The sequence below is a fragment of the Pinus tabuliformis genome, chromosome 3_2 (assembly GCF_031772625.1).
Source record: "Pinus tabuliformis cultivar Carrire ecotype Pingquan chromosome 3_2, CPIR1, whole genome shotgun sequence".
Lineage (NCBI taxonomy): Eukaryota > Viridiplantae > Streptophyta > Pinopsida > Pinales > Pinaceae > Pinus > Pinus tabuliformis.
The window spans coordinates 874547482-874569791 of record NC_142302.1 but is presented as its reverse complement, the minus strand read 5'-3'; the positions used below and the strand labels follow the sequence as shown (position 1 = coordinate 874569791).

The window sequence follows — 22310 nt, the reverse complement described above, 5'->3', positions numbered from 1 at the left end:
TTCCGCTGCATCTCTATATTTATGGTTATCGCATCTCTGTGTTTATGGTTATCTCTGTAATCTATTGCGTTCCTGTTTAAATTCGGATCAGTGGTATCAGAGCGGTCTGCTTTTTCTCTGTTTTTCTTTGCATGTCCCCAACGAGGTCGGGATATAAGGAGTTAGGGCTTGAACTGGTCGAACCTTTGCAAGACCAACCTCGCAAATCCCGACGGCCTCCCATGGCGGATGAGAAGAAAGACGAGGGGGCAGGAGATCCTATCAAAATCTTGCTCGAAGAAGCACTCGAGCGACAAAGGAACGCGATGATGGATAGCTTTGCGCAGATCCTTCAGCGGCTACCCAGAGGCGACGCATCGGCTTCCAACAGCGACTCTGGAAACGCCACGCCGTTTAAGGTACAAGTTAATTTTGAAATTCCCATCTTCGAGGGTCAAATAGATGCAGATGCCGTAGATAAATGGTTAAATCTGCTAGATGGGTATTTTTCTGTTCATGAATTTTCAAGTCGGGAAAAGATTGTTTTCGCTCTTCTCAAAGCAGCCCCCCACGTCAAGGACTGGTGGGAAACCTATTGCGAGCAGAAGGATGAAAGTACAGGCTCACTATTTTCAGCCGCACCCACTTGGAATGACTTTCGGGATGCCATCAAGGAGCAATACTACCCTGTCGGAAGCTATGAGGACAAATACATCAAATGGACCACACTGCGGCAGGGACGAGACCAAGATGTGCCAGAGTTCACAAACATTTTTCATACCCTTCACACACAGTTGGGTATCAAAGATTCTGAGCTGCATCTGGTACTCAAATACCGTGGCTGCCTACACAGATACATCCAGGAAGAGATGGTGTTCTTGAACATCTCCTCACTTGGCACAGCATACCGATATGCTGTCAAAATCGAGCAAAAGTTCAAACAGAAGAAGCGAGACTTTGGATCTGCAAATCCGAAGCCCAAAGGACAAAGCCAAGGCGGGGTAGCCCAAGACAACCCGCTGAAGTCGCAGGAAAAGAACAACACCACGAAGCCGAAGAAGGACACAGGAAAGTGGTGTGAGTTCCACAAGAGTCCCACTCATAACACAAGTGAGTGTCGGACCAAGCAGTCGTTGGTGGCCGAGTTGAAGGCTTCCGAATCAGATGCATGTTCTGACCCTGAGCCAGAACCCGACAAGGGGAATGGCAAAGGGAAGCAGATCATTGATGCAGATCCCAGCGCCACTGTTGCCACCGCCAAGATCCAGAAAGATGAGCCCGAAAATCCAGAGGAAGGGGAGCGTCTTTTCCACTCACAGATGTGGGTGAAGGGTTCGTCGCTGCAATTCATTGTCGACAGTGGCAGCCAAAAGAACCTCGTTTCAGCAGAGGTCGTGAAGCGGTTGGGCCTACCGACTACACCGCACCCGCAGCCGTACAGTATCGGGTGGCTTCACGAAGGACGAGATCTGAAAGTTCGCCAGCAGTGTCGCCTTCCCTACAGCATCAAACCCTTCACAGACGAGGTATTGTGTGATGTTACACCTCTGGATGTTTGTGATGTATTATTAGGCCAGCCATACTTGTGGAGGCGACATGCTGTGTATGAGTCCAGGCCTCGTGCTATCATTATTTCTTTGAATAATTTATTATACAGGATACCGGAGGTAGCCCCACCTACTGCCACATCCTTGATCACTACCAAGAAAGGCAGCAAGCTCATATCACAGACCAGGAAATTCATCTGTGTGGTTCACTCCCAAAGTAAGGGGAAGATTGTTGCCACATCCATGACCCCTGCAAAGGGTTCCTCCATGCAGCAGCAGCAGCAACGGGATACGGTCATGACAAAACACAGGAACAACTTCTCCTCACCACACAAGTTTCAGGTGGGCAACAAAGTCTGGTTGCATCGACAGAAAGAACGCCTTACCAGAACCCATCAGAAGCTCAGACCACTCCGACATGGTCCTTACAGCAGTACCAAGGCTATGGGCAACAATGCTTTGAAGCACAGCATTCCTCCATTCCTCCGCTTGCACCGAGTATTCAATGTGGACCATCGTCGACCATACTTTCCACCATTTCTGGACACATCAGAGATTGCAGAACAGCTCACCAGAGAACCAACTCAGCAGAAGCTTCCTCATCTCAGGGAGGAACTCAACGCAATGGGGACCATTGCTTCCTAAGGGGGGAGGAATGATCCAGGTGGATGTTGGTGGCCACCCACCAACCCATTTGGACCCCCACATCTATCTCTTTCAGTCTTTTCAGTTTCCTAAATTGTAGCACAGTTTACTATTTTTAGCAGTTTTTCGGGTGCTGAACTTCCGGAGCCGTTTTGAGGCCCTAAACGACGTTTTTTTGGGATTCTGGGATTCTGGGGCAAAGTGGTAGTACTCGGATAGATCTTTCTAATGAGCTATCGTACGCGTCAAACAGAGATCGTATGCCAAAGTTACGACCCCGGGAAATTGATGTACCAATTTACCCAAACGGGGCCCACAATTTGGCGTTTCATCTTCTAGGGCTAGGTTTTGGAATGTGAAGGGTTTTCCATTGTTTCTCAACAATAAATAGGCCATCGAGCCTCATTGTAATACAGTTCAGAATAGTTCAGAGGCATGTAGCCGCACATCTCTTCTCAGAGATAAGCTACCATCGCCCTAGCTGGTTTATTTCCATTTCTGGTTGTAAGCATATTTCGGTATTTTCTATTAATGAAATGAAGTATTATTTCCGCTGCATCTCTGTATTTATGGTTATCGCATCTCTGTGTTTATGGTTATCTCTGTAATCTATTGCGTTCCTGTTTAAATCCGGATCATCTTATCACCGAGAACAATCAAAATTTATGCCACTTGTAAGATACGTACCTTTCAAAGCCTAATTTAGAGATTATTTGGATGGCTACTATTAGCCTTGAAATATCTCTCACTCTTGATCCCTTCTACGTTGAATTTTTCTTTTAGTGGTGCTCTAATATAACTTATTGAACTATTCAAAATTTTAGAGTCTGAAACATGGCTTAAGATAACTTATAGAAAAAATTCTAAAGTGACTTTTTTAAGACTAGTTTTAGGACTAGTCAAAAATCTTAATCTCCACAATGAGTATAAAATAAGCTATAATGAGTGAAAACATGTTTTTTTTTTTTTTGCATATAACTAGCTATGTATTTTTGGAATTATTAAAATATCTATGTCTAAGACCACCAAAAATTATCTATAGCAAAACTTCAAATATGTTCTTTTGAAAAATTGATTGTGGATTCCTCAAAAACCCTATTTTCCATAGATCACATCTTTGAATATACAGTGAATTTTTTTTCGAATTTTGATAGAGAAAAATATGCCAAAATAAATTGCTTAATATTTTTTTTAGGACTAATAAAAAAACTCAATTTATAGAAGAAATATGTCATAACATATAATGAGTAAATCTAAAAACGTGTTCACATATAGCAAGCTTTCTTCTAAGAATTATGAAAATTCAAATTCTAAAACTTCACAAAAAATTATAGCAAAAATTTCAATATGTATCCCTTAAAAATGGATTTCAGGATTAGCCACAAACCTTATCTTCCCTATATTATGACATGTCTCAATCTCCACAAAATTTTGCTACCAGAAAATATTGAGAAGATAAATTTATATAAAAAGTACTAGGACAACCCATTTAAAATAGATTTCAAAATTAGTCACAAAAACTATATTCAATAGGTTATATCTCATAAATTATGAAAAGGAAAAAAAAAATGAATATCTGAAGGATATTAAACAAAATTAACACACATAAAAAAGTACCAGAGACATAGAAATGGCGAAAAAGGCCAGAGACTCAATGTATTCCTCTAATTCTCAATCAAATGTACAAAGAATGATAATAGTACACATAAATACATGAGCAAGTTGTCTCAAGATAGTCCATCTATCTTGAACAAACTTGGTTGAGATACATTCTCAACAAAACACTAATCTAGGAGAACTAGTTGGAGAGAATATCTCATCCTAACTAAACTTCCTAGTTTGAGGAACTAACTCCTAATTCTCATGATTTGATTTATTTAATTATAATTTTGGATTTATAGTTGTCTTATTATGAGAGTGAGGCTAACGTCCCCCCTGTCAATGATAAATCCAAAATAAGAACAAGGAACCCTCTTCCAAGTTCTCAAGTTGATCCTCAAAAAACATTTGCCTGAAAAATCGCCAAAGCTGGATGTTGAAGAAACTACAATATGAAGAGACCATGAGTCAGTTGCATGTGTGATTCATCTTTGGATGTTGCTTGACAACTCCATCATGTGCCAAGCTGCAAAAGGATCCAACTATCCTTTGCTTGAAATTAGCATCTTGTGTCCACTGAAAAAAATTATGAATGCCCACTGGCATATTTGTTTGTCCACTAACAAAAGTGGATGAATGCCCATTATCGAATTTGCTGATGATGATGGCCCACTAGCTGATGACGTTGAAAAACAACTCACTGTTGCTTTTGCTGTGTTTGAAAACTGATCACTGTTGACTTTGCTGTCGATCGCCCACTGGCAAATTTGTTGATGCTCACTCGCTGATGAAAATGCCCACTAGCAACTTTACTGATGTTGTCGAGACTTTCAGCTTGATAACCACTGTCAATTTCATTGATATTTTCCCCCCTTTGTTAGCTGAAAGGAGAGACAATATTCTTCAAATTATTTCTAAATTCCCCCTCTTCAGGTGTAGGAGTGTTTCACTGGTGTACTCCCCTGTTCAACTGCATGATAGTACCATCTTCATTTTTACTATTGGCTACAATATGTGTGAGTGAATTCGACTGTAAAACTTATACAATATTCTGACAGTGGATGACCATTGCCAAGGATCAATCCATGAATAATTTATCTTCAATCTGATTGATTGTTGTTGTTTGTTGTATTGTGCTAATGAATGATTTGACTTGCCACAATGGTGACAAGGATGGAGATCAAAACACTGATCTTCCAGATGATTGTTTTTTTGAAAATGAAGGAATTTTGGTTTGACTGCAACTTCAGTTTGCGTGCATGTCTGTTTGTCTGCAACTACAGTTTGCGTGTATGTCTGTTTGTCTTCAGATTTCTCAGAACTAGCTAATGTGATTTGTGCAAGAAACCCTGCACTAAAAAACTTAATGGGCCTTGAATAATCTGGGATATGCAAGTTGGTGCCATCTTTGACATATCCTAAGCCTCATCGATTTCTATTACTTTGGGTTTCTTCCCATGGCTTGATGATTGGTTTGGAAGAATGTTGAACTCGATTAGGGACCACTTTGACACTTGAAGTTGGTTCGAGCAGTGACTTGGAATCATCAGTTGTATTTGTATTGTTTAAAGACTTGGAAGCATCACTCTTCTCTAGAAGCTCAGTTCTTTATAGTTGCAACTCTAGTTGAAGGAACTTAATCATTTCATGTGCATGTTGAAGATGCACTTGAATATCAACAAGAGTTGTTTTTCTGATGTTCACCATGTTGTCAGACAATGATAAAATCAAATTGTTAAGAATTTGGGACAGTTGAATGTGTGCCTCCACGTTAGCTTGCTCACTCTAAATTCAGGCTCACTTGCTTGGTTGTTTGAATGACACACTCTCTTGCCTTGTTGTTTGAATGACATGCTCTCTTCATTTATTGCTTATTGCACTTGCATTAAAGACTCGCTTGATTTGATGCTCACTTGAAGAATAGAATACTCATTTGATGATGATTACTTGCTAGATGGCTTGCTTGAACTTGCTTGATTGATTATTGACACTTTATGTTTCTTGAATGTACTTAGTGAATGTGCTAATTTTAAAAAAGGAAGGGTGTTGAAAACTATCAAAAATGCACCCAGGAGACAAATGACAAGTTCAATCTTGATGAATCAGTTGAAGACTTACTTGACTTAATGTATTCAATTAGGGCGGCGGTTACAACCAAGAATGCACCTATACAATTCAGTTAAAAAATGTTTATCTGCAAGTGATACAAAAAGTGTTGATGATGTTGATGTCGTCCTGGCTTTAAATGCTTGATTTTGTAGCATCCTTAACTTGATGGCTTGATTACATGATGTGAAATGTGCTTTCTTGGAATATCATCATATCAAGTTGATGATGTCATGCTTTGTGCTTGTGTACTTAAGCTTGATTACAAGAGATTGATTAAGTGTTCTTATACTTAAGCTTGCTTATGCGCATGTAGTTATTTAAGCATAATACAAAGAGAGCGTTTTGATAATCTGAACACAAGTCATACACATCCATTCATTACACATGGTGTACATAAGATCCCCTTATTCAATTTCGGGTAGATCTAGGACACAAGCATCACAAAATATTATGATTTTATTAATTACTGGATTACATCATTCTTCAATGTCACAACTTTGTCGTGGAAACTTCTCAATGAGAATGTCACACTTGCAAACTTTGAAAGAAAAATTTTCTTCAAAAACTGCCTGCACTCACTCAATCGCTTTAAAAAAAAATATTACTTTGAATTACAATAATGAATTTCTCTGAAAAACTTGACTTACCACTTCAAAGATTTATAAATCACACCTTATCGCTCCAAATTTCAAAATACTTTCACCTTATCATTCCACAAATCATCAACGTTATTCAAAATTAATCCCAATCTTCACCCTTATAACTCCCAAATAAAAATATTTGATCCACTCCAAAAATCACTCAAAATTAAAAAATACACCTTACTTTAGCAGCAATGTAATTTCCTACCTTTTTAGGCCCATGTTGCAGCTACAACAATAGCAATAGAAGAGGCTCTTCTCATCTGTTTTCAGCCAAAATATATGTCTCGGGAAGAACTCTATATCCTGTAGTGCATATGTTGGGTGCTGTTGGACATAGCCTTAGATGGACTGAGCCTTGCATGATATCTTTTCAAAGGAAAAATCTGCAATTGATACAAGTGTGGAAAGCAGAATTGGAAGAATCAAATATGGAAAAAAAAACTGGAAGAGCCAAATATTAGAAAAGCGAATTTATTTTCAAAACGAAGTGAAAGAATCAACCTTCCTATATACAAAGACTCCATTGTGATGCCTCAACCAATCAGCATATTTTTCAGTTATCCATCAGGAACAACATCAATGCTGAACACAAGTGCACTACAAGACTTTGAATGCTTGGGCCCCAACACATATAGGTGCACTTTGCAGAAAATTGAATTTCTAAACTTTGAAGTTGCTCTTATTTTGGATGTTTGAGTGATCATTACACCTGAAGACTGCACTATGGAAATGATTTCTTGCAGAATGGGAGGCTCCAAAACATTGGAAAGTCAAATCAAGCATTGTTCTACAAGGCAAGAAATTATATAACATGGAATACAAAATGTGAGGAGTAGTTTGTAGACTTCAATGTAGAGTTAAATGTGACATTGGAGGTTTACACCCTCCCATTCTCTTTTCTTTCCAACTCAGTTGTTAAATGTCCCGGAAATATCATAGTGGAAACATTGCTTGATAGGCTTGTTCCTGTCTTCCTGGAATAACCAAACCAGACACTGGCCTTTTGCTCTTCAACGGTCAACACTTTCTTGATTCATGCATTCATAATTTGTTTATTGTCAAACACTCCAACCCCTAGAATTGCAACAATCTAGTGGTTTGTGCTGAAACAGAGTCTGATACTACTAATATAGTGATCATCGATTTAACTATGAGGGCTCGAATCTCCATTTGCAAATTTCTCATATAAATTTGTGGAAATTCAAATATGTGGTAGAAAATTGTGACAATTCAAATTTGTGGAATTGTAATTTCTCACAGAAATTTGTGGCAGAACCTCAGAGGTCAGGGCTCTCTTGCAACAACTGGAAAATGATTTAGCTGAATTGAAAAGAATAGTACAACCATCTTGGTCAGGGCTAGTTGAGACTTTAGAGAAAATCATGGATCGTCTCTCCATTGTATGGAGAGTTGTAAACCATCTTAAAACTGACAAAGATTCTGAAGATCTTCATTAAGCTATTGAGGAAGTGTAGCCTAAAAGAGTGACATTTCAACTTAGACTAGGACAAAACAAACCTATCTTCAATGCATTCAAAGCTATTCAGGAAGATCCTATTTGGGAAACACTGACAGAAGCCTAAAAACATATAGTTGAAGTTCAGATTAAGGAAGCCACACTTAATGGAGTTGCTTTGGAAGGGGATGCTAAAGTGCACTTCAATGAAATCCAATAGGAATTAGAATTTTTTTCATTAAAATTTACTGAGAACGTTTTGGATGTAACAAAAAGCTTTGAGAAGCTAATAATTGACAAGAAAGATATTGAGGGATTTCCACCGACTGCTCTTGGTCTCGCTTCTCAAACAGTAGCATCTAAGGGTTATGAAGGTGCAACTGCTGAATGGGGCATGGATTATTACATTAGATACTTCAAGCTATTGACGAGTTCAACAACATGCACATAATCGCAGTCTTTGTGAGGAGCTCTATCATGCTCATGTTACTCGTGCCTCTTTATCAAAGAATCAACATTGCAAGCACCTGATCCATTCCAAATGTTGAGAGAATCAGCGGAGGAACACTCTATCTATGAACTGAATCAGACATGCACCATGGCAACAACGCAACAAAGTTTCATGATGGCCCTCGGTGCTACCACGACCAACCTCCTCTAGGCTAATGTGTGGGCTTGGGTAACTATTCTAAAAAACAAAACCAGAATGGGTTCACTAATGTGAAGTGTAGCTTACAACCAAAGCTCTGATACCACATGAAGGATATTAAACAAAATTAACACACATAAAAAAATACCAGAGACATAGAAATGGTGGAAAAGGCTAGAGCCTCACTGTATTCCTCTCATTCTCAATCCAATGTACAAATAATGATAATAGTACACATAAATACATGAGAAAGTTGTCTTAAGATAGTGCGTCTATCTTGAACAAACTTGGTTGAGATACGTTCTCAACAAAACACTAATCTAGGAGAACTAGTTGGAGAAAATCTCTCATCCTAACTGAACTCCCTAGTTTGAGGAACTAACTCATAATTCTCAAGATTTGATTTATTTAATTATAATTTTGGACTTACAATTTTTTTATTATAAGAGTGAGGAAATATCTATAGCCAGAAATTTCTACATAGTGTCCCCAAACTTTCATGATTTCAAACATCCCATGAAAAAAACTATAGCTGAAAAACATAGATGTCTTCATTAAAGGAGAAAATCCTTAAGATCCTAGCTCTAATTGAAAATGTTATGAACCACATTCCTTAAAAAATATAAAAGGTGAATGAATGCAATCCAATTCAAGGGAAAACCCTCCTTTTACAAATAATTCAATACATAAGACTAATTATTTTAGCATAAATATCCTTAGACACATAATTTTATTAATTAGAGAAAAAAAATTATATAAGGGGTGACATGCTACAACCTCTCTAGCCTCATGTCAACATGCCATGTGTCATTGATCCAATACTCAAGGATAATGACTATGAGACGGATGTAAGAAGGCCCAACTATCTTACAAGAAATATAAAACTTCTAAAATTAGCTTCATTATTCTAAAAGTAATTCATTCTAGAGTAACTTTATTAATATAGGAAAACTATCTAACTAAATAACCAAATAAACTTTAGGATTATGAGGTTAACGTTCCACCCATTAATCATGAAGTTTACTTTTACAAATGCTAAGATATTTTCCAAACTTGGTGAATTATATTTTTCCTAGTGTCTTGGTGAAAATGTCTAATGTTTGATCTTTATATGGAAAATATTATGGCTTCACGATGTTATTACTGATGAGAATCCCCATGAAATGATACTTGGTATTGACATGATTGTTTTATTATGGAAAACTATATTCCTTAGCCATTTTTTATTACTAATTTATTATCAATGAATAATGTAGCTGGTCATTTATGCATAGCACAAAGATTTTGAAAAATTCCATATAGCCACACAAGTACATTTTTTGCTTCCTAGGCTAGAATGTATTCTTCCTTGACTAAAAAATTCACCACTATTTCCTACATTTTACAACTCTAGAAAACTATTGTTGAAACCTTGGCCATTAAATAACTTGATGTTGATTTTCTATCATCAATATCACCTAAACAATTTGCATCAGAGTATGAAACAACTATAAATTATTTGTTCTTATTATAAGGAAGCTAGAAATCTTTTGTTTCATGTATGTACCTAAGGACATTTTTTTCTACATGCCAGTGACTTTCTGTAGGTGCCTACATGAATCTAGAAAGAAATTTGATTCCATATGAAACATATGGATGAGTATTTGTCAAGTAAATTAGGATTCTAATGGATTGTTGATAGCTTGTATTGTTTACCAATTTTCCCCTTCAAATTTTCAAATTTTGAGCTTCTGATCCATAGGAGTAAGAGAGGATTTACAATTTTCCATGCCAAAATTATTCAACAATTCCGTAACATAGTTTATTTTACTAAGGAATATTTGATGATATTGTTTTGAAACTTCTACTCCATGATGGTACCGAACTAGCCCCAAGTTTATCATTTTGAATCCCTTTTGATGTTCCCTTTTCCCCTACTTAATGTCATCTTCATGTTATCTTATATTGATTAAGTCATGAGTATAAAAAACAATTCTAGCCAAGTCTTGATCTTTCATCCTGAAATATAGAGTATCATCTAACTCACTGTAATGAAAACAAATTTTCTTGAGGTGTTAATCCATTTTGACATAACATGCCCCAAGTGCTTATTTCACACCATATAATGTTGGGTGTGGAGCATGATTATCATCCTAATTTAGAGGTCTTTGTTTTAGCCGAATGTGTACCCCAGGAATATTGTACACCCCTCCATGCGGGGGGGTGCGGGGGGGGACTTGTCCCCTCGGTGGGGGTTTGGGGGGGGGCCATCCCCCCCAGCTAGGGGGTTCGGGAGCCAGCGGTCCCCAGTCGGGGGTTTCGAGGGAAACACCCCTGAAGCTAAAAATAGATGTAAAATTGCCTTATTAAAATATAGTAATTTCTAGTCAATCTAGGCCGTTCATTAGGCAGATGATTTGATGGTAGAAATTTATGTTTAGTGTAGGGTATTTTTCCCTAGAAGGAAACCCCTCCCTTTGTATGAGGGTATTGTATTGAGGCTATGAGATATATGTGTATTCTCAAAGCGATAAATTAAGAGGTGAGACTGTGTGAGAAAACAAAGGATATTATAGTGGATCTGTTGTAGGTTGTGTCTCTTCATTTTGCTGGATAATAGAAAGGAAGGACTCGCTGTTCAGGGTGGACGTAGCCAAAATTGGGTGAACCACGTATATCTGTGTCTCTCTGGTTTTATGTGTTTGTATTTTTCCATATATTATAGGTCTTGCATTTCTCTGTCATATATAATATTTTTCTAACAATTGGTATCAGAGCCGAAGGTCTATTTGGCTGATAAACTCATAAGAAAGAAGGGTTTCTCATTCAAGTGGGAGCAATGGTGGAAGATGGTAATTTTACGGTCGAGAAATTTAACGGCCAAAACTTCCCGCTGTGGGAGATGCAGATGGAATATCATTTGTATCATAAATATCTGTACCTACCATTGAGCAGAAAAACAAAGATGTTGACAACTATGATAGATCAAGAATGGAACATTCTCGATAGAAAGGCACTCGGAACAGTACGGTTGTGCCTCGCACCATCGATCGCCTTCAACATTTTGAAGGAAACAACAACAGAGGGTTTGATTCAGGCGTTGGTGAAACTATATGAAAAACCCTCGGCCTCAAACAAGGTATTTCTTATGAAACGGTTATTTAATATGAAGATGTCGGAAGGTGGATTTGTTGTAGACCATTTAAATGATTTTAATACAGTTACAAGTCAGTTAAGTTCTGTAGGGGTAAACTTTGATGATGAATTTAGAACTCTGTTATTCTTGTGCTCATTGCTAGAAAGTTGGAATGGTTTAGTAATTGCCATTAGTAACTCCGTTTTTGGATCTAGTACTTTAAAGTTTGATGATGTTGTCGATGTTATTCTTAGCGAGGAAATGCAATGAAAAAGCTCTGGTGAGAGATCGGGCAATGCTTTGAGTGTAGAGTCTAGGGGAAGAAAAATGGAAGGAGGAAAGAGCTCAGGATAGTAGAGTAAATCAAGGAAAGGCAGATCCAAGTCCAGATCGGGGATAGTGTGCTAGAAATGCGGAAAGAAAGGATACCTAAAGAAAGACTGTATATCTTGGAAGGGAAAAGAAGGAGATGCACAGTAAGAAAACAATCATGAAGAAAATGTGATAGCTGAGGTGTTACAAGATGCTTTGATTCTTTCTTTCAAAAATATTATTTATTCTTGAATGGTAGATTCAGGGGCCTCATTCCATGCCACACCTGATAAGAAATATTTTCATGACTATGTTCAAGGATATTTTGGACAAGTCCGTTTGGGTGATGATAAACCTTGTAAATTTTTTTGAATGGGTAAGGTTCTTGTAAAACAACAGAATGGAAATCAATGGCTACTAAAGGAGGTAAGGCATGTTCTAGATCTGAAGAAAAATCTAATTTCAACAAGGTAGTTAAGCAGTGAAGGTTGTGTGAAAACTTTCATAGATAAAGCTTGGAAGGTCACTAAAGGAGCCCTGGTAATAGAAAAAGGCGAAAAGGTTGGTACATTGTATTTATGCAATGGTATTTCTAACTCTATTAATTCTTTAACTTCCAAAGGAGCAGATGCAGCATTATGGCATCATAGGCTCGGACACATGAGTGAGAAGGGGATGAAGATTCTTCACTCAAGGAATTTTTTGCTGGGTTTGAAGAATGTCGATTTGGAGTTCTGTGAGAATTTCATTTATGGAAAACAGAAGAGAGTCAGATTTCTCAGAGTTGGGAAAGAAAAGAAGAGTGAAAAATTAGAGCTTGTGCATATAGATGTATGGGGACTTGCTTAGATATCATCTCTCGATGGCTCTCGTTATTATGTTACTTTTATTGATGATGCAACTAGAAAAACTTGGATTTATTGTATTTAGAATAAATCTAATGTATTTGATACTTTCAAGAAATGGAAAGCTTTGGTTGATATTGAGACAGGAAATAAATTAAAGTGTCTCGGATCAGACAATGGAGGTGAATATTGCAGCAAAGAGTTTGATAGGTACTGTTCAGAGCATGGAATTCGCAGAGAGAAGACAGTTCCAAGAACACCACAAGAAAATGGTGTGTCAGAAAGGATGAATAGAACAATCATGGAGCGTGCAAGGTGCATGAGATTGCATGCAAGATTGCCTTTACAATTTTGGGTAGATGCTGTAGATACTACTGTTTATCTAATAAACAGAGGGCCTTCAAGTTCCTTGGATGGTGGTATTCCAGAGGAAGCATGGATAGGTAAAAAGGTAAACTAATCCTTTTTAAAGCCTTTTGGTTGTGAGGCTTTTGTCCATATTAATAAAGAAAATAGAACAAAGCTTGAGGCAAAATCAAAAAAATGTACCTTTATTGGATATGGTGTTAATGATTTTGGTTATCACTTATATGATTATGAAAATCACAAAATCATTAGGAGTAGAGATGTAATATCCAATGAAAAGGTCTTGTATAAGAATCAGTTACAGGAAAATAAACATGAAAAAGAAAACAAGGAATACACAGTTCTTGATGAGATCTCTAAAAAAGTAAAGGTGCCTGAAAATAATAATAATCAACAACCACAACAACAGCAACAGGCACCCCAAACACCTAAAAGTGGTGCTAGAAGATCTACCAGGATAAGTATACCCCATGAATGATACTCTCCTTCATTATATTATTTATTGTTGACTGATTCTGGTGAACCCGAATGTTATGAAGAAGCAATGCAGGTTGAAAGCAGGAAGAAGTGGGAGCTAGCCATTGAAGAAGAGAAGGACTCCCTAATGCGTAACCAGAATTGGGACTTAGTCAGGTTTCCTCTAGGTAAAACTACAATGCAAAATAAATGGGTTTATAGGCTAAAGGAAGAAGATGGAGGAAAACAGAGGTACAAAGCTAGACTTGTGGTGAAGGGGTTTACACAGAAGAAAGGTATTGACTTTGATGAAATATTTTCTCCTGTTGTTAAAATGACTTCAATTAGAACTATTTTAAGTCTAGTAGCAGTTGAAGATTTGCATCTTGAGCAGTTAGATGTAAAGACAGCCTTTCTCCATGGGGATTTGGAGGAAGAGATATATATGTAGTAGCCACAAGGATATGAGGTAAAAGGGAAGGAGAAACTAGTGTGCAGGTTGAAGAAGAGATTGTATGGCTTAAAACAGGCTCCAAGGCAGTGGTATCTAAAATTTGACAAATTTATGTCTGAACAAGGTTATACTAGATGTCACTCTGATCATTGTGTTTATCTAAAAAAGCAAAATCATGGCAGCTATATTATATTGTTATTGTATGTAGATGACATGCTTGTTGCACGGTCTAACATGCAGGAAATAAATGTGCTCAAAAGAAAATTGGCAAATTCATTTGCAATGAAGGATTTGGGAGCTGCAAAACAAATCCTTAGTATGAGAATAACTAGAGACAGAAAAAATCGCAAATTAACATTGTCTCAGAATGAGTACATAAAAAATGTGTTGAAAAGAATTAATATGCACAATGCAAAACCAGTTAGTACACCTTTTGCTAGCCATTTCAACTTAGTAAGGAGATGTGCCCAAAGACCCAAGAAGACATGGATTATATGTCTAAAGTTCCATACGCATCAGCAGTTGGAAGCTTAATGTATGCAATGGTCTAGACAAGGCCTGATATTGCACATGCAGTGGGAGTTGTAAGAAGGTACATGAACAATCCACGAAAAGAAAATTGGATGGCAGTGAAATGGATTCTCAGATATTTGAGAGGTACCACAAATCAAGCATTATGCTTTGGTGGTTCAAACATTTCTCTATAGGGATATTTTGATGTAGATATGGTAGGTGACAGAGATAATAGGAGGAGCACTACAGGATATGTATTTACTGTAGGTGGAACAACTGTCAGTTGGGTTTCAAAAATCCAAAGTGTTGTTGCAACTTCAACAACAGAAGCAGAGTATGTTGCTGCTATAGAGGCTAGTAAAGAAATGATTTGGTTACAAAGGTTTATTGATGAATTGGGTAAGAAGCATGATATGGGCATGTTATACAGTGATAGCCAAAGTGCCATTTATCTTGCAAAGTACTCAACATTTCATTCCAAGACTAAACACATACAGCTCAAGTACCATTTCATACGATCAGTGTTGGAAGACAAAGATTTGAAGCTAGAAAAGATACACACTAGCCAGAATCCTGCAGATATGCTAACAAAATTTGTAACCAGGGAGAAACTGAGAATACACTCAGTTTCAATTGGTCTTCAAGGATGACGATGAATATGAGAAATGGGCAGGTCCAAGGAGGAGTCATTATCTAGCAACTGAAGCAGTGTTGGAGTTGCTACAATCATTCTGCAAGTAGGAGATCGTTGGTTGTGGAGCATGATTATCATCCTAATTTAGAGGTCTTTGTCTCAGTCGGATGTATACCCTAGGAAGATTGTACACTCCTCCATGCGGGGTGCGGGGGGACTTGTCCCCCACTATTATAGACATTTTTGGGCACTACAACCCCAATCATAAATTTCAATAAACCAAGGGCTCTTAAGTCCCTAAAAGTGTTGTTCCGACCCCTAAAAGAACAAGGTCAACTGATTACATCTCCTCCCAGAAGTTCTCCATGAAAAACTACTCAGAACTGGTCAAAACTGGACCATTTCACTTGCTCCATAGGCAAAGTGCATTGCATCCCACCTGAATACACGCAGTAGGTGCGATGCATGTCAAAAATCCCTTTTATGGGGTGTGATGGGCAAGAAGGGACAAATGGCAAGGTCAATCCGCAAGGTGGAAAAGCATGGAATCTTCCATAAACTTCTCCTGTGACACTTGCCTCTCTGAATTCGACCAGGGATGAGTAAGAGATCATCAATCTCCAAGTGGAATCAAGAACTATAAGAGGGAAGACACTAATCAAATCTCAAAAGCTGACTCACCTCCCTTGCAGACATCTATATATGGATCCCTCATCCCAGAGATCGAGAGGCTGGAATTTTGTATCTTGTAATGAAGTGTTGTTGGTTTCTTGGTGCAATATCATAGTGTTGGGTGATCTAAGCTTTTCATGAGGTGAAGAAGGGCTTACTTGCTAAGAGGATGATGCTGGGTCAGAACAATCGGTTGTAATTCTCTTTGCTCTTTCTTGATTATCAATAAAGCTATTCAAGTTTTCCTCCATATTCTTGTATGATTGATTATTTATGCATTTGTATGGTCAATGTACACCTGATCCTATATTGTTTATGATAATAGATCTATGTTCTTGGCTAGTGTTATTCTGCTTTGATTCTACAAGTACTCTTTGAAGTTGGGTAGACAAGGAAGCGAGTGGCAAAGACCTACCAGAAGAGAGAGGAATCGAGCAAGGAACCAAGCGCAAGACAGAGGTTGGTATCCTTATTCTTCTCTTATCTATTTCTCATAAAGGAAAATGAAAGTAGTTTTAGTTTGTTTGTTTCTAAGGTAGCTACCAGCCTTAGTGGGATTAGCAGCTCTGCATAGACACAAAATGGCGACTCCACTCGGGAGCGAGTAGATTATTTGTTCATTTACATTTGCTTACTTTATAAACTTACAGACGGAGCCTGAAGTCAAGCCAGCTAGCCTTCGAACTGCATTTGTTATGCAAGTGCAAAGGAGATCAATGCTGCTTCAGTCAATCTCCGGGTTTTGTTTATGAATTAAACGATTGATTTATAAGCTTTCTAATTTCCCTCGTGGTGGCTCTAGTAACCTCCTTAGATCTACCCCTGTGATTGATTTACTAATTACCACTTGCTTGGCCTAAATCCCTGAACTGAACTGCAAACTGTGAGCCGGAATCCAATCAAAGTCTCGTCCCTGGTCCAGCGCACTGTCTGTTCTGTGAACGTCAAATGCAGCGCACTTCCCGAGTGTAGTAGGTGCGTTGCATTTCAGTTTCACTGTGTTACAGGTGCACTGATCAGACAAGGCCTTGTTCCTAAATTTTGGTTTCTGTGTTCACTCTTTTCAGCTCTATTCAGGAGTTTCACTGCCTTTAGTTAGTACACCTCTGTTTGAAACCCCTTTCCTTGCTTATATTCCGCCTCCATTGTGCAAAGAACTGTAAATGCTTTTATGTATTTTTGAGTCATTTTCAGTTCTCCTTTACAAAGAAGTAGCGTAATTGTACTGTCATTTCTTGATTTGAAAGTGTCGCAAGTGTCGCTTTCAGTCATAGAAAAGAATCTGATTGTTCTTGATAGTCGATTACACTGTTACTCTTGTATTTGATCTGAATTAGTAGTTTTTTCTAGTGTCGAAAGCAAGTTTTCAATTCCAAATCGCAAAGTGTTGTCATTGTCCTCATTTTGTTTTGAAAAGAAACTTGTTAGTAATTGTCACTTTGGAAAATAATTCAGATTTGCGCTTAGCTTTCTTTTTATCATTCACACATTAAGAAGGCTGAAAAAAAATACATGCATGTGCATTTTCATTTAGATTGTTTGTTGGTTTGATTTAGGACAGTGCAAATAGTGTGTGCTCTATGCTCTTTGTTGAAAGAACGCCATCTCTCTTTCCTTAGTAGCTAGGATTTTCATTGCAGAAAGAAGATTAAATGACTGTTTATCATCCTAGATTGCATTTTAGGAATTGTACATCTACATCACGCGGTGAACCTGAAAGGAAAATTTCTTAAGCAAGATCAACTATAAAATAAATTTAATGAATCTAAAAATGCTTTGGAACCTAACGCACAACATCTAGAAGTCTAGGCTAGAGACATATTCTAGCGTCGTAAAGCCTGGTAACTGTTGTTTTCACTGTTGGTTGGGTGATTCCTCCACTTTGAGATGATAAGTGCCAGTATGGACTTGTGCTCCCATGTACCGTCGAGTATATTTTGGGAGACCACAATAGGCTTTATCCTTTATCCATAGGAAGCCATGTCTGTCGCCCTATCGATCGCAATGCACTAAACACAGCATTCGGGAAGATTGACTGCCGTACCATAAAAAGTGTTCTACGGTTTTGCGATTGGTTTGGTAACCCCTTTGTCTAGATTTCTAGAGCAGTCCCTTTCATTCCTTTTTAGACTCCTTAACAGAAAAGGTCCATCTGAGCACTTGTCACTTCAGGCTCATTAAAAATCGAAGGCGACTAGAGTCATCTTTTGTTTTTTCTCGACTCTTAAAAATTGAAAAAACAAGTTGTATCAAAGCGTCTAAAATTTATTTTAAACAGAATAATCATCACCTTTCCTACGTTGATCTCAAGTTGAGAAAAATGGAGTCTACCAACCAAGGAGTTCCCCTTGGAGGAAATCCTAGTCCCTTCTTCTCTCGGGGAGATGTTGGTGCACCCCATATGGCCACATTGTCTCTTCCAAGATTGACAATCGGCTTGCCCGTATGGCTCTTCTTGACTTTTGTTGTTCAGAACACTGTAATTCTTGAACAATCAAGTCAGCAACTAAATGATATTAGAGTTACCCCTCGACCCTCTACTTCATCCAATTCTTCCTCTCCTCCTTCCTCTTCGCTTGATGAAGCTGGTAAAGCCCAAAGTCAAGTAACTGAGAAGAAGAAGGAGAAGAAGAAGAAATAGAAGAAGAAGAAGGAGCCAAAGGCGAAAAGGGGCAACCAAGCATCGTCTAGTGGAAATCCACACACTGCACCGACTAGGCCTAAATCACCATGTGTCATTTGCAAAGGAGACCACTACCATCGAGATTGTCCTTGCATCCCTCGGATCTTAAGGGACTGGTCTCCTCGTTTGCACAATCCGGTGTCATCAACCTCTGACGATCATGTTGAGCATACACCGTCAACTAGTGAAAGTGAAGCCCCTGGACAAAAAGGAAAGTATAAATTTCCTTGTAAATTGTGTGAAGGCGATCACGCCGTCCACCATTGTCCCTTCTTAGACGAAGCTAAAAGAGTCTTGGATGACCGTCTGGTTTCACCGTTACGGCTTCCTCCTGGATACAAGAAACTCTTGCCGAGTTCGTCACTAGTTGAAAATCCGGCTGACACGCCATTGTGATCGGCCGAAGTGTCTATCATTGAAGATAAACCATTTGAATCCACACCAGATGAAAGTCAAAAGGTCGAGGCGGCGGTTGACCTGGTCTTGCCTTCAGAGGTTCCATCTTCAGATGATATAGTCACTGAAGAGAACAAGGATGACACCGTCCAAATTCTTTTCGTAAGCACAGACTCCGATGAACATGGGGGCAATCTATCCATTCCTTTACCGCAGGAAGGAAGTTCGTCAGAGTCATACCCGGCCATCTATTCGGTCCCACCTCTAAGCAACCTGGTTGTTTCCTTTGACTGGAATCTACTAGGCAGACCCCATTTACGGCTAGTGTACCATTCCAAATCATCGCTCAAGTATATAGAATGGTTATGGCCAGTACCATCATAGATGAGGGGGCTTCTGTGAGTATCCTTTCCTCAACTGCTTGGAAAGTGCTTGGTTCACCATTGCTTTTGCCTAAGATGAGAAATCTAACAGGCTTTGACAAAGGAACCAGTCGACCGTTATGGATCCTTCCCGATGTGCCAATAACATTGAGAAGGAAAACTGTTCACATGAACGTAATGGTAGTCCAAGGACCCCTGGATTATAATCTACTCCTTGGACGAGACTATATTTATTGCATGGGAGCCATTGTCTCCTCACTCTTTAGAGTAATGTGTTTTCCGCACAAAGGAAGAGTGGTCAAGCTCGTAGACCAACTTTCATTCCCCAGTTCACACATAGCAAATAGTCATATACTAACCCTGAATGGTATTTTCATGCAAGAAATGTCTCATCAATCCCCAGTTCGTCCTCTTGATGAGCGCGAGTGATTCAGAGGGCATGACTAAAACCCAGGGGGCATGCACCCTGGCCTATTTCGACAGGAAAACTTCAGGTATAGGGTAGGTTTCCACGAAGGATATCTGACTAGTCTACCACACCCGTCCATTTAGGAAAAGGGGATTAGACTAGAATAAGATTCCCTCGTCAAAGTTATGTGAGTGGAGGCATCTGCGCCACTCACCTTTGTCTATTTCAGTAGACATTGCCAAAGAAGTGTTTTGTTTGTGGCACAAATAGAACAATCTTTGGTAACCTAAAAAAGGTAGGCCTTTCCCGATGAAACAAATGTTTTGTCTGCAAATTGAGGGGTAACCTGAAAAGGTAGGCCTTTCCCGATAAAACAAATGTTTTGTCTGCAAATTGAGGGGTAACCTTGAAACTCTATTTCACTATACCTGGGGGCATGCAAACCTTTTCGCATGCAAGCGAAGAGTGACCATTTATTTTTTAAATTTATAGGCCCTCTAACCCTTTAAACTCGTAGGATTGGTCGTTTCCTAACTTGCATAAAGAAAGGATGTGGGGCAAAGCTTTGAAATAATGTATTTTATATATGAGACATCCTTATTATGTGACTGGATTAATCGAGCAATTTTAACGCGGAATTCAAGCTCATTAAAAAAGAAACATAAGCAATGAGAAAGTGTTTCCCCCAACATTTAAGCTCATTAAAAAATGAACCAATTTCCTATAAATAACCATCGTGAATGTATTACTTCAGCCTTTGAAGCCTTGGTCATGTTCTCATCATCACCTCCACTCTATATTGGCCGATCATTCACCTCCACTTGATTGTTTACCCCTTTTGAGGAACAACTGTGAAGAGTGATCTTGTTAGCCATCCTTGTGACACTGCCATGATTGGAAAATTCCAAACCTTACTTGGAATCAGCTGCTACCTGAATCTATCACTCGTTCCTCAAAAAACGAGTCTCCTTTAAGCTCTTTTCAACTGACTCATAAAATATGAAAAGATTGCCGAGCCATTGGCCTCTCCAGCTCATTAGAGCGACCAGAAGTGCTATCCCTCCTTTAGATTTTAATCTTTTTGGACTTGAGGGATTATTACACAAAAAGATCAAGCGCTTGTCTTGTTCGGCTCGTTAAAATTACCGAAAATTCATCCCTTTCGTATTATTTTATACTTTTTCAGACTTAAGGGATTAGATGACGAAAAAGGATTTTTGGAGTTTCCTTTACGTTCCTTTTCAGACTCTCTAAAATTGAAAAGGACCGAGTTATCTTTATCGTTAAACTCGTGAAAACCTAATAGCGACAAACTTATCCATAACAGACAAGAACGAGTTTCACTATCGCTAGGCTCGTTAAAACATAGCGATGGGTTTGCCCGAAGGGCAAATTATAGAACAAGCATATGTTACCCTCCTCAAGCTTCACAAAAATAAAGAGGTACTGGTCAGCAATGACTGGGGAAAAAATTGGGAAGAAAACTTGAAGAAACTTTGTTGGTAGCAAGTCGCTCTTGAACATGACACTTCACTCCGCCTACCAGTCGGGTTGGGTTGTTCCATTCACTGGTCACATCACCATGGTTCCATCACACCATCCACATTTGGGGTTAATGCTACCAATACATCATGTCAGTGTCGCCGATATGTTTAAGAGAAGTCGCTCAGAGAATTCACCTGTGTCTCACCCACTATAATACATTTTCGCTCCATTCTTTCATGACCGCCACCCTGAACTGTATATCACCAGATTGTTTTCACATCCATTAAAACCATTTGCTCTGTTCCATGTCATTGATGTGGGATTCACTAAGGCCCTCCTATGATAGATCGCTTCTTGTCGACATCAGCTCATTATCCAAGAAGTCAATCTAGGAACAACCCTTTCAGTACTTTGAAGCTTGCATGCCTCAATGGCAAGTTTCTCACTTCCGGCAATAGGTTTACATCAATGGCCTTCGACCGAAAGATTTTGCGTGGTGTTCGACGCCAAGTCCTTTATTCACACCACGTGAATTGTACTGTAGTACCTTGAGGGTCATCATCATTATCGGTGATTCCTCTCACGCCTATTAACGGCTTACATCATTGGCTAGTAATCAGGCGATGTCTTTCTGTGTTCGACTCCAGAACATCTCTCACATGGATCAACTTGTAATTTGAGTGAAGATCGAACGAGATTGAAGACCCCGGATCTAGTTTCATCCATCCGGGCTGTGATATATATTCAGGAAAATAAAGACATCAAATGTACATCATTGCTGCACAAATAATCATCCATTCTAAGGGATGATGGCTCTACCAGAATCATCAATCTACACTCAGACGACAGTCTGTCTCATGTACATGAAAAATGAATTTATAAAGTTGAGCATGGGAATGCCCGCCTCAGCTAGATCATGAAAATATTATGAAGATAATGTATTGTATTGTATCGTATGA

At 38.7% G+C, this 22310-nt stretch overlaps 1 pseudogene; it reads left to right on the top strand.

Moving 5' to 3' along the window:
- The first annotated feature begins 6714 nt into the window (after positions 1-6714).
- On the top strand, positions 6715-7506 carry LOC149183403 (uncharacterized; annotated as a pseudogene).
- The last annotated feature ends 14804 nt before the right edge of the window (positions 7507-22310 follow it).